Source organism: Anguilla anguilla, chromosome 8 (assembly GCF_013347855.1).
Source record: "Anguilla anguilla isolate fAngAng1 chromosome 8, fAngAng1.pri, whole genome shotgun sequence".
NCBI lineage: Eukaryota > Metazoa > Chordata > Actinopteri > Anguilliformes > Anguillidae > Anguilla > Anguilla anguilla.
Window position 1 is genome coordinate 28,308,550 of NC_049208.1, and position 12,335 is coordinate 28,320,884.

General features: G+C 44.5%; 1 protein-coding gene across 4 annotated transcripts in view; it reads left to right on the forward strand.

The window, feature by feature from the left end:
- col8a2 (collagen, type VIII, alpha 2) overlaps nucleotides 1–12,335 on the forward strand; it is a 58,144-nt gene that overhangs the window by 19,971 nt on the left and 25,838 nt on the right. For 2 of the 4 annotated variants that reach the window (XM_035431184.1, XM_035431181.1), the window contains exon 2: nucleotides 6,536–6,627. The exons of the other annotated variants lie outside the window; for them this stretch is intronic. The gene's annotated coding sequence lies outside the window, so the exon portion shown is untranslated. The remainder of the gene's footprint in view (nucleotides 1–6,535; nucleotides 6,628–12,335) is intronic. 4 annotated transcript variants of the gene reach the window in all.

Genomic DNA, 12,335 nt, shown 5'->3' on the forward strand with positions numbered 1-12,335 from the left:
CTGAGTAAAAGTGCTTCAGTTCCCAAATCTAAATGAACTCAAACATTTTCAGGCTTGGCTCTTTTGTTATCTATGGAAACTCCGTATTAGAAAGCTTTAAATGGCTGCCTGTATAAAATTTAAAAAACTGAATAGAAACCAATTAAACAAAAACAAGAATGGACACAGACAGACAGACTTAAAATGACACAAAAAAATTCTGAATCAAGCTTCAGCATCCACCGGCTAGATTTGACCCTGTGACCTCTAGAAGTGTATTATAATTGGTCACATTTCCCGGGTCACCACATGTCACAGTGTGCCTGGTGGGAAATGAAGGCGTGTGATGGTCTAGTGCCCTTGACTGACAAGTGTTAGGGTCGCCAGTGTCTTCTGACAGATGTGAAATGATAAAGCTAACCAAGAAACAGAGGCCTGGGAGCTGAAATGCATTCAAATAATCACAATGATGGAAATTAGACACCTTTCAGCTACAGAAGTGCATAAAGTGGTATAAAGAGAGAGTCTACATCCTCAATACGCTGTTTATTTAGGAAAACATGTACCCTCGAATTTTAGCTTTTTGCACATGCAATTGCAAATGCATCTGGCATCATTCAGAAACTATCAAGGGACTGTGAAATATTACATTATTTGGCTAAGGGCTATCTAGAACTGGTATTCACTATTTTTAGAGTTACACCCATATTAATCACTGTTACAGATCTCTAGAAAAAAATGATAGGTGATTCAAATACTAATGGTCTTCTTGTTTGGTTTGATTTTCTTATGTAATCAATCTGTGAAGCATGTCTCTTATTTTCACAACAAAAACGCAATGAAAAGAAAAACTTTCAAGACGTTCCCGGCTTTTTTCATTGAACAGGGCGCCAGGGCCGACCAACATCTATGCACCTGGCAAGCAATATCCTAGAGAAATTTCAACAGGCCAGTCTGGAATTCACAGAAGGAGTTATAAATCAAAGAAAGAATTTTGAAACAAGGGGCGGGCTGGTAGGGGGGGGATTCAAGACGTTCAAGGAGTTGGGAGAAGTACTTAAGTCTGGAGATCAAAAAAATTTTTCCAAGTCTCAGCCGGCAATTGTTGAGGGGCTTAGATTTCCTGAATGGGTCTGTGCAGTATCGTCATCGGTCTTTTGATGAACTCCCAGCTCTCCCATTCAGAGGCTTGGGGGGGAAGGGGAAAGGCCCATATGTTGGCATGCGTTACACTTCCAGTACAGTTATCCTCCATTACTCTGTCAAGAGTCTGCAAAAGAGTAAATCTTCATTATTGGACTGCCAACTGTCATGGAGCAGTGAAACGGCCATGCCGTAACGTCTTCCACTTACTCAGACCACAGAGAATGTGCATGTCGAATGGTCCTGCAATGGGTTTCCCCATCTTCCTAGTAGAAGTCAGAGACCGTGGGTTTCTTTGGTGTGTGGAATTAGCCTCTGGAGAATTGTAACCTTCTTCTTTGAAATGGGAGCTGGTATTCTACTTTCTGTCACTGACAAGTTGTGAGATGACAGTTGAATAATGAACACAGCCATGTGCCTAAAGACTCAGGGTTAGCCGCCTGATAGGTATTCCCTGGGTTGTGCTGCAGGTTTGAGTGATCAGGTCATACAGTAGTGTTTGTTTTAGACTCTCCTATGACACAATGTATCTGGGCGGGTGGCATGTATGGCAGTCACGGATGAGAGACCTACCGTCTCGCGTCATTCTCCCTTCTGGTTTGCCTCAAGCCAACACCTATTTCGTTAATACCGCCTACTCAATAAATCAAGTGAGCATGAGGCTTGCCATTTTTCTCTGCCAACGGGCCACCTCATTAAAATAAGATAGATTTTTAATACCCCCAGAAGGTAGCCTGCCCTGGAGATGTCATGTGGAAGGAATGACGCCAGCAAAAGGTATTTAAAAAAAAAAAAAAAAACAACAACAACAACTGTAGAAAAAAAGTTTTTTTAAATTATTATTTCTATTTTTTTTTCAGTTAATATTCTGAGGTTAGAATATGTGCCACACCAATAGAAAATGAAATTGGCCCTGTACAAAATCTCTCTGTAGAATATTGGCCCAGCATTTAACAAAAAATATTCCTTTCATGTCTTTGTGGTTGTGTTTAAATACCAGGCATTAATTTACTGTGGTAAAATTTCTGTATGAGTTCTGTATGCTTTCTTTTTGGGGGCTTGTTAGAAATTTTTTGCTATGACAGCAATACCTGCTCCTTGCCCCCTTTGTCTCCACTAAAATGTCTTCCAAATCCTGGTGAAGTAGTTGCTCCAGTTGATAATTGGGCCCATCGATCAAAGACAAGAAGGCTCCTAATTTACAGTTTATCTGGGCCACTGTCCAAGTAACTCAACCTTCCAGGGCCAATGAAGCATTTATTCTGCTGAAGGTTCCTGGGTGCAGGGGGGTATGAGGCTATTAATGACAGAAAATGCTGACATCTTCTGACAGCAGGGGTGCTGGGACTGCATAAGACGGGGTTTGGATTTTGTTGTGGAGATGGGATGGAAGAAACAGAAGAAAGTTGGTTCCAGTCTCAAGAGTGACATGCAGGTACTCTGCAGTAGAGTCTGAACCTGTGACTGTATCCTGCTCACCTTACAAGACTCTGTGGTCATTTTCATCAGAACAGAAATGCACCTATTCCCACCTTCTTTGACCAGAAACACTATCAGCACAGAGTGCTCCAAGGAAACCTCTGTATTGTCTAATTATCATCAGTAGAAGAAGGGGCCCCAAGAACAAAAGGAATCAAATGTTGATTAGTTTTAGCTGATTATAAATTCCAGGAGCGCAACGGGAGGTGCCTGTTGGTGGCTGATTTCACTTTTTGTTGGGGCTTTTGCAGCAGTTTACATAATAGGCCGTGTGGAAATGGGCGCAATTATCTCAGCGTGGTTTTTTGACCATGCTTAAATTCAGACAGCATAGAATCTGATAGAACCCCAGGTATATTTAAGAGCCTATTACCCATAAAATAGCTTTAATTTCTTTGTGTTTATGAAAAGGTCCCACTTGCACAATGAAAAATTCAGTTTCATTCATTAACTGTTGCTCTGTATCTGGTACTTTAACAATGCTCCCACCTCCCATATAAACAAGGGGAAAAAAACCTGAATGGTGAATGTTTCATTCAAAAAAATGCCAAATGTATACGCATGTTCAGTAGTCACATTTGTATGGCAAAAATAATATCGACAGTGAACTAAATGGTACCTATGCAGTGTTGATGACGGTAACCAGTTGTGTCAAATGACACAAACAGCATGTAAAAACAGGGGTCTTCAACCCTTGTCCCAGCTGATATGACGTCTTTTGTTTTCACCTTAAAATCAGAAAAGATTTCAGAGGTGAGTTAACTGCTTTAAAAGGTTATTTAAGTGTTAAGTACCAACAGCGATTAAAGATTAGCACACCATATGAGAGAGAGAGAGAGAGAGAAAGAGAGAAAAATGCAGTGTGCCATAAAGCTGGGCTGTGCCGAGATTTATGCCCCATATCCCCAGCGGCCCACTTCTGTCTTGTCTCTTCCACACTTGCAGCTCAATCTTCCCTGACCACCCTCCCTCCAGACAATGATAAGAACCTCCTCTAACCACATGGAGCCAATAGAAAAATACCCCTTTGTCCATGAGCTCAGTCATATACTGTACAGACGTGAAGCATCTAGTCCAAAGCAAGGAGTGCTAACACTCTGATTGCTGATAATTGTGCTGCTGCCACGGTTCAGCTACAATGCACAACCTCCTGTTCAGCAGTGTGTTTGCTTTTGCTACTGAAATGTGTAGGGTTTGATTATTCACTTGAGGACAGGGGCTCTTGGCAAAGGAAACATTTCCTTCTTGTTCTTGGGAGGGTTTTTGCACAGATGAATAAGGCGCTGTTTTAAGAATGGAACTTATGATGGCCATTGCTGTGTCCAAAATTATTACAGTTGGCAGTTTTCACATACAATGCAGGTACAGTTATGTGTGTGTGTGTGTGTATAACAGATCAGATCTGAAACCATAGCTCCCTGCTGTCTGCATGACACAACATGATATACAGTTAACTAGCTGAGCTAAGGACCAAAGGTCCACAGCCAAGGGAACTAATCACACTCTTATTCAAACTCTAAAGGTTATATCTGCTTCTCTATAGGTATTCACATGCTCACTGATGTGCTTGAACTCTATGTGTGTGTGTGTGCTTGAGAGAGTTGTGCTGCTTCCATCCCGGCAGTGTTTTAGCATCTACAGCCTGGACCAAGTTTGAGGCTTGTGGATGAAGCACATCCACCACAGTATGGTCCACCAGACAGGAAAGGACATGGTTAAAGGGCTCCAATGACAATGCTGCTGATGTCTGTCTTCTCTCAGATGGACAATTAACTGCATTGTGCAGGCATTAAGAGTTCTCTGGATGGTTTGTTATATGTCTTTCCCAGAAGACTGTTATGCTATTGATGCAAACCCACCTCAACACCAGTTCCCGGACTGGTTGCCCTTTAGCTCATCTTCGTTTAGATGGTACCACTGAAGCTTACTTCCTGTGTTATATACAAGCTAACATCCCTTTGATTACTTTGCAAAACTTGGAGAGACATAATCCGTTAGCACACAGACACAAGCAGAAAAACACACACGTGTGCACTCACGCATTCATGCACTCACTCACAGTTTTCCATTCCCCCTCACGCCACCGTGTCCAGGCTGTCGGCAGAAGTTAATCACCCTCGCTCTGTCCTGTCAAAGGGTTCCCTCGCACAGTGAAACACCGGGGATCTCAGAGAGCTCAAAGTGGGCAGAACCCCTCCCCGTGCTGTTTACATTAGGGCTTTACGGCCTTTTTAGTGCCGGGTGAGGGTGAGGCTACCGGTTTTATTTTACAGGTCTTGAGTCAGAGTGGCGACAAAACGCAGCAGCGTGTGTGTGCACGATGGGAGTCGCTCTAGGAAGCTTGTGAGGCGTGCGCAGGAAAGCTCAACACAACTCATGTACCACGAGCCAACCCTGAAGTGGAGTGTGTAAAATCCCTCATGCCCTGCGCCACTGAGTCTGTCTCCAAGGCCAGTCAAATTTATGGAGGACTCTTGCATTAATCACGGTGGCTTGATAAACGCAAGCCACCATTGGAGATTGATTTGCTCTACCGGGTGAAGCAAAGTTTAAATTTAGGCTCTAATTTGATCCAAAGTCCAAGGCCATGGGTTTAATAAGTGCACTGCACTCATCTGGCGTGGAGGAGGGTGGGGGCATGTGGACTCCGCCTGCAAACTGCCTGTTTTGACCTCTTGGGAACTATTATGGATGTGAAATGTGTGAACACAACTTTCTTATTATGTAAGAAACAACAATCAATCAGAAACTCTCTGTGAGCTGAAATCTTGAATTCAAAGGAAGATGAATATGAAAGGTCCAGAATTAAGAACAGATTTTCGGTTTGTTCTGGACCAAGACAAGAGACTTAGAAAGCAAGATATTTCTGTGGGTGAAAAATCTCCATCTCAGAAACTCTGATGTGTGGTCCCTTGCAGCTTGTAGGACAGAGGCCCCAGCAGAAGGCCAGACACCCTAAAATCAAATTTGAGTGACTAGAAAAGAATTTAGAACAGTTACACAAACTCCTGTACAATTAACACAAAAAAGAAGCAAAAAGAAATAACTTTTCTCAGGCAAACAGCAAAGATCTCCCCCAACGGCAACTATTTAGCATGAAATCCATCACTGGAGACATCACAGGCCTTCCAGTGGGCTCTGAGAGCGCGGAGGCGACGGGGGAGCTGAGGCCGCGGCAACGACGTGTCGGCGCGCCTCCTCTCTGTTGAAAAGTGGCCCTCTCAGTTTGGTGCCATAGTTCACAGCACATTCATCGTAGGGGCACAGGGGGAGAGATTTCTCCGACAGGCAGATGACCTACTGAACCCCGTTCAGGCCCCGGCATGGATCTGCTGGCACAGAAAGGTCAGCAGAGCAACAGTGAGGCCTAGCGTGTATGCATTCGGGTAGATCTGATGGGGGCCAACAGTAGAGTTGAGGTACGGAGGGAGACGTAATTAGATTATGTGTGGTTGTGACTGTGTGAAAACGGTGCCTGTTCGGTGTGTAGTTCAGAATTTAGGATCGCTTTCTCATCTGCCGTCTAGCTACTGGGCTGCTTACCTCAATTTGCAGTGAATGAGTAATATACAGAGAACTGGAGGAACTGAATGAAACACAACAAGTAGGGTTAGATGCCCTGGGCTGGCCCTGCAGCCACAGGCAAGCTATGTTTGTACTTCCTTGTATACTGTAAATCAACACAAATACTGTACCATTGACCACACATGGTTTAACTCACCATATCACCTGTTCCAGTGTGCAGAACTGTTTTTCTCACTCTCTGCTGCGGGCCATGCTGGCCTCACGTCTAAAACGAAGGCGGTAAACTGGGGGGTTCATTCCACCTCTCGGAACAGGGCGGCATCTCGTCTCATCTCATTCAGGGGATTTGACCAAGATTTCCTGGCCCTTATTAAAATATAATCCAGGCTCTCCCTCTGTTTTCCACCAGACGGGCTTGCACTTGCAGCCAGCTTGGCTGACGGGAGATTGAGGAGGGATTACCGCGCGTCTCAGCCCACCCGCGGCCGGGGAGAGAGAGCGGTGAGTGGCGTACCGCACATCAGAAAGGGCTGCCCAGGAAGGCTGCCTCGAGACCGTCTCATCGCAGCCTGTTGCTCATGAAGTGCATTATCTCAGAGTATGGAACCCTGGATAAATTCAGCCCCGGAATATGACCTCAGAAAGCTATTGTCGGCCGCATGCGGGTCAGGACTTTCCAAGCCTTTGACTAGTGGGATTAGGACCACTGCTGGTGCCCTTTAAAGGGGCAAAGATTTACGTTCATAAATTACCTGAATCCAGAAAGCCATACTCCCTGTACAAATAGTGATTTTCTTATGCAAGCAATGCATGAGTTCCACCTATTGCAGATCATTATCATGAATGTGTTTCATCTTTAAATATTTCAGAGCTGAGACTGAAATCCTTGGAAGACTAGGAAAACCGATTCAACTGATATAAATACCTGAAAATCACAGTTCAAATGGTGTGAGGACAGCAGTGTAAATTGACACTATTAATTATCCATCACATGATATAACAAAATTTACACTTTCATGCACACCATTTTGTTATATTGATACATGCTAGTTGGAAAATGGCCAGTGACTGCACTCAGTGATAGTGGGAGTTGTGTGTTTTCACATTGAAGTCACAATACATAAATTCTGTGTAGGATGTTTTAAAGTGTGCCCCTTATCAGACCCCCAAAGGAAAACAGACTGTGTTTATTGTGTTGACAGCATAGTTTGTGTGTTTGATGGTGTGGTAGGGTGCACGCTCACTAAAGAACTACATTCAAAACTGTTTATGAGTTAGCAGCCAGCTACAAAGGTTAACCTGGTGTGATAAGCTTACAGAAATAATGCAAGCAGGATCATTGCTGCACTGTCTTGTTATGATTGTGTCTTTATTTGATGACTTGGGGTTTTTCTTTCATCGTTGGGTATCTAAGGGGAAACATGCATCATATGCGTATAGCCATTCCACTACACATTTATGAACACACATTATTGTACAACTACATTCATTTTGACCTGGCATTCCTCTTTGACTCTTACTGTTGCACACCAACCAGTTGTAAGGTCCTAACATAACATACACAACTCAGGATATCTGCACCCTGTAGTCACTAGACTATACTAGTGTCGTAGCAAGGTACACAATTGTATTTATGTAGGCTACACACACCAGAGGCATGTCCACACCTACCAAAATAGATGACGATCCGTATAGAGCCACACTACTGGTGGATCATTTGTAGTCTCCTTCTATGTAGAACTGTTAGCACAGAGGAAAGGTTAAAACATTACTTTGGAGTCAGATAACTGAGATATCATTAAATCAAACCTGTTCCAGTAGCACCAGCTAAGACGCATTTCATCACCACTCAGATACTTCCACTGGTTAGTGTATCTGAGGGGATTCTTACATCTGGGTTTCAGATTCCAACACAGAGATACACAGCATATAACTACTAACTTGAAGAGGTTTTGGCAAATATCGCTGGCTGTTGCTGTTTATCCAGAGGCCAGAGCTGCAGTGTAGTGGGTAGTGCAGTGTGACGTAGCACTCTGAGTTTCTCCTGGAGATGACGTGGCTGTTTAAGTTACAGTCTGTCAACCCGGGCTTTGAGTGGAGGAAAACTCCTATACGTTCATCAACCTATTCCGAGACACAAAACATCAATCAGGAGACCTTACTGTCTACCTGTCAACAACCTGTCCAACCGCTGGCCCACACCCCTCTCTCAGTGCAGTCCACCCATAAAACCACCTCCACATCCTTCCATCCCGTCATCATTTTCCTTACCTTGTGGTAAAAAAGGAGTGCTCTGTCCCTCTTGCCAGACACATACCTCTGAGCAGAGAAAACATGCAGGGAAAGGTCTCACGACGTCAGGTTCTGGCAGCTCACAATAAAAGTATTCACACCAGTAATGCACTGCATGGAGCAAAAGGCAGAGAGAGACGGAGTAGGGAGAAAGAGAAAGGGGGAAAGCGAGGGAGAGGGAGAGAGAGCGGTGCCGACGCTGCCAGAGCCTGAGACTTGAGAACGGTGCATGAGGAGAGAGAGAGGAGGTAAGAGAAAAAGCAGAACTCTGTGAACAAGGGAGGGAGAAGGAGAGATGGATCAGGTTGTGTCTGCGGCTTTGGGGGAGATGGGTTACAGAGGAATCATGGTGGGAGCAACAGTACACCAGCGTTTAAGAACAGAGTTTTCTAGGCACCAATGAATTTTGATTTGAAGTTCCATAGGTACAAACACATTTGTATGGGTCCTGTTTTTAAAGTTTCTCAAATCTGCATTTTCCAGAGACAATAGCTATCATTGCCAAGGGGACTGAAGTGGGATATAGAGGATTCCACAGAGGGCCCACAATCAGAGGGTTATTAGTTTATATCCCATTTTGGATACCGCTCTTTTCTCCAGGTTATGCTTGAGGACGGAGTGTAGCACAGTGGGTAAGGAACTGGACTTGTAACCGAAAGGTTGCAGGTTCGATTCCCGGATAGGACACTGCCGTTGTACCCTTGAGCAAGGTACTTAACCGAAATTGCTTCAGTATATATCCAGCTGTATAAATGGATACAATGTAAAATGCTATGTAATGCTCTGGATAAGAGCGTCTGCTAAATGCCTGTAATGTAATGTAATGTAATGTCTTAGCTTGGAAAAATGGTCAGTAACTGTTAGTAGCTTCAGCGAGCGTGTAGCTCTCCACAGCAAGCTGCTTTGGATGAAAGCACCTGTTGAGTCCTGATGTAATGTAATATTCTGCTGTTTGGAAAGGTGATGTCTACATTACCGCACACACACACGCACACACACACAAACACAGCTGTGGAATCACAGAAAGCAGTTTAATCTTTCACCATCACCCACGTTAAGAATCTCTCGTAATTACATAAATTTGCAACATTGAATTTACAAACACTAGCAGTCCCGGTGCATAATGTATAGCGCTCTCCGCTGGCCAATTATCTGATTTGCGTTTGCAGATGTGGTGAGCTGAGGAATGAGACTCTGGGACTGCCAAGACGGGCTGAGAGGGAATTCGGAAGGCAGGTTTATGACTGTCTGTTTCCCAGGTCCACATTGAGGTCTCCTGGGAGACCGGTAGGGGAAGAAAGCATGGCATAGGGGATGGTGACTCCGCTAAATTCAATTGACAATAGGAGCAAGAGAAAATCCAAGTGGCAACAGAAGGTTTCATATAACAGCTAAGACAGTGGATCCTTTCGCCCAATGATGCATCTCTCAAGCTGGCCGCTCGTCAGCATTCGGCTTTGTGTTTTGATGGTCGGTGATTACGTGGGAAGGGAGGCCGACATCTTGCACATCTGTTACTGTCCAAGTGACGCCGCCAACCCCCTCCGGTTTCGCTACCTGCAAACGTCAGCTGGCGCGCAAGCTCGACTGTCCCACGTCTGGTTCTACACTTACCAATGTGCTCCAATGAGGTCATTTAATCCCTCTGCTCCTCTTGGGCCATTAAGAAAACATTGCATTTTCTCCATCTATGAGTTCCTAATATTTCTCTTCCTTTATTCTCCTTTGGTGCATTTTTTAAAAGGAGCGTGCTTCCTTCACTCTCCAACCGTTGTTGGTTTCCATTGCTGAGGTTGCATGTGGAATCATGTTTATTTGTTTGGTTTTTAAAAAATGGAAACTGCATCTAGCCTTCTTCTCCTCTTTCTGTTTGTGTGGTGGATTTCTTTTTTTCATTGTGAACAATCATAAATTGAGCTTCTTGCTTGTGGTAAATTTAGGAACAAGCCACGCCTGCTTCCTTTCTCCAGCTTGTCAATTCTGTTGTTGATGAAGCGAAGTTTGGTCTCAAAGTCATTGATATTATTGAAATAAAATAGTGCTTTGTACAGCTTCAGCTTCTGCCAGCTGCCTGGAGACACATAGTGCTGACCACAGCACATCCCATCTGGCCAGGCGAACACCGCCAGCCGCACACAGCCATCCACATAATTGCTGAGAATAAATGATTGGGGTTAGCATTGCTGAAAGATGGATGGAAACAAAATGTCCACTTCTCATCCTGGCATCGCTATTCAAGTCAGCTTGGTCTTTATTCCAGTTCCTATTAGTACCCCTGCGGTCAAGAGCACATGTGTGCGTCTCCTGAGTGTCCAGGCAGTGGACTACTATTGGGGACGGGGGGTGTTATTGGTGGTTAAGTGTGCCCTGCCAATTGGACAATGGAAGATGTTTCTTAAATGAGGATGTATGTTACGGAATGTATGGAATGGTTACGGTGGCCATTTTGGAAAAGGGGATTCTGGGATGTGAGTAATTCAGTCTGGTGGAGAGGGATGGGCTTGAATCTATGTCTCCACACAAGGAAACGTTACAATAACACTTGACCCACAGGGCTGAGGTGCTGCGGCCTGATCACGTCCACTATGCCGTCGAGAAGAATGAGGTCGACCGTTGCTTCTGATTGGAAAAGGAAGTCAAATGTCACCCTGTAACTTACATTACACTGCATGTTCTGTTCTACATCACTACAAGTTTGGGTGATACCTGATCTTACCAGCTCAGGTATTCCATCTAGCTGGTGCGTGGTGAGAACAGATATCACCCAAACTTAGCTAGTTTATAACACATAACATTGTCAGAACATTTATGTAAACCATGAAGCAGTGCTCTCATACCTCTCACAATGATTTCCAATTAATTTGACAAGCATTTTTTTTCTTCTTAAAACGACCTCATATAATACCCCCCCCCCACCCACACACACACACACACACACACACCTGGAACAGGGGTTTGGAAAATTTAAGGAGAGGGGAGCGGTCACCGTGGAAAGTGTAAACAGCTTGCGTCATGACCCGGCAGGCAGCCGACAGCATTAAACGGATAATTTATTACTTATGATTCTGTTTAATGTGGGGCTGAGGGGGGGGCAGAGAATAGGCCACCTTTGTAGACCTTCAGCGGACAAACATTCTCAGGGAACAGAGTCAGCAAAACCCTTGGCTTAGCCTTCCGCAGAGGGGCTGTAGTAGCAGATGATATGTCAAACCCTTCCGATGAAACGCTGACCCGGAGTAGAGTTACGCCGTGCCTTCGGTACCTTACTCCTAAAACGTGTGGCCGAACATCCTGCGGTTTTACCGTGTTTATTTACCCTAGGCGGTCGTGTTCAAAGAGTTCGCGGACGGTTCGCGGAATATGAGTAACGCGTGCGGAGAGAGGGGCGAGGAGGGAGCTGTGACTGAAACGCCACTCAGTTATAGACTTATAGTCTTACCTCATGCAGAAAAAAGGTGATTCTGAAAATAAAGCCTCATATGCGTTTCCCCCCATCGCCTAGACTCAACAAGCAGCATGTCCATCACAGGAGCAGGTGCTGGGGGCTTTTTTGGGAAACACAGCCAGACACACTCATGCACACGCACGCACCTGCAGAAGCCTGAACACACACACATATCAGCACGTATTACACTACATTCATTTATCACTTGCACTTATTCACAAAATGAACCGCACCTAAGCAAATAAATTAACTGTTAAATAAGAGCAGCAGTATAACAGAAAAGGATAACCCACAAATACACACAAACACACACACACCAGCAAAAAGACAAGCACAAATGGTCACATTACATACACCAAAGTACATTATAACTTCCATTTCCCATTGCCTCATCTCCTCCTTATAGTCACTCTGTTTCACCCTTTCCATCATCACGGGCGTGATTCCGGTGATGGTGAGTGGGGGTTGAGAG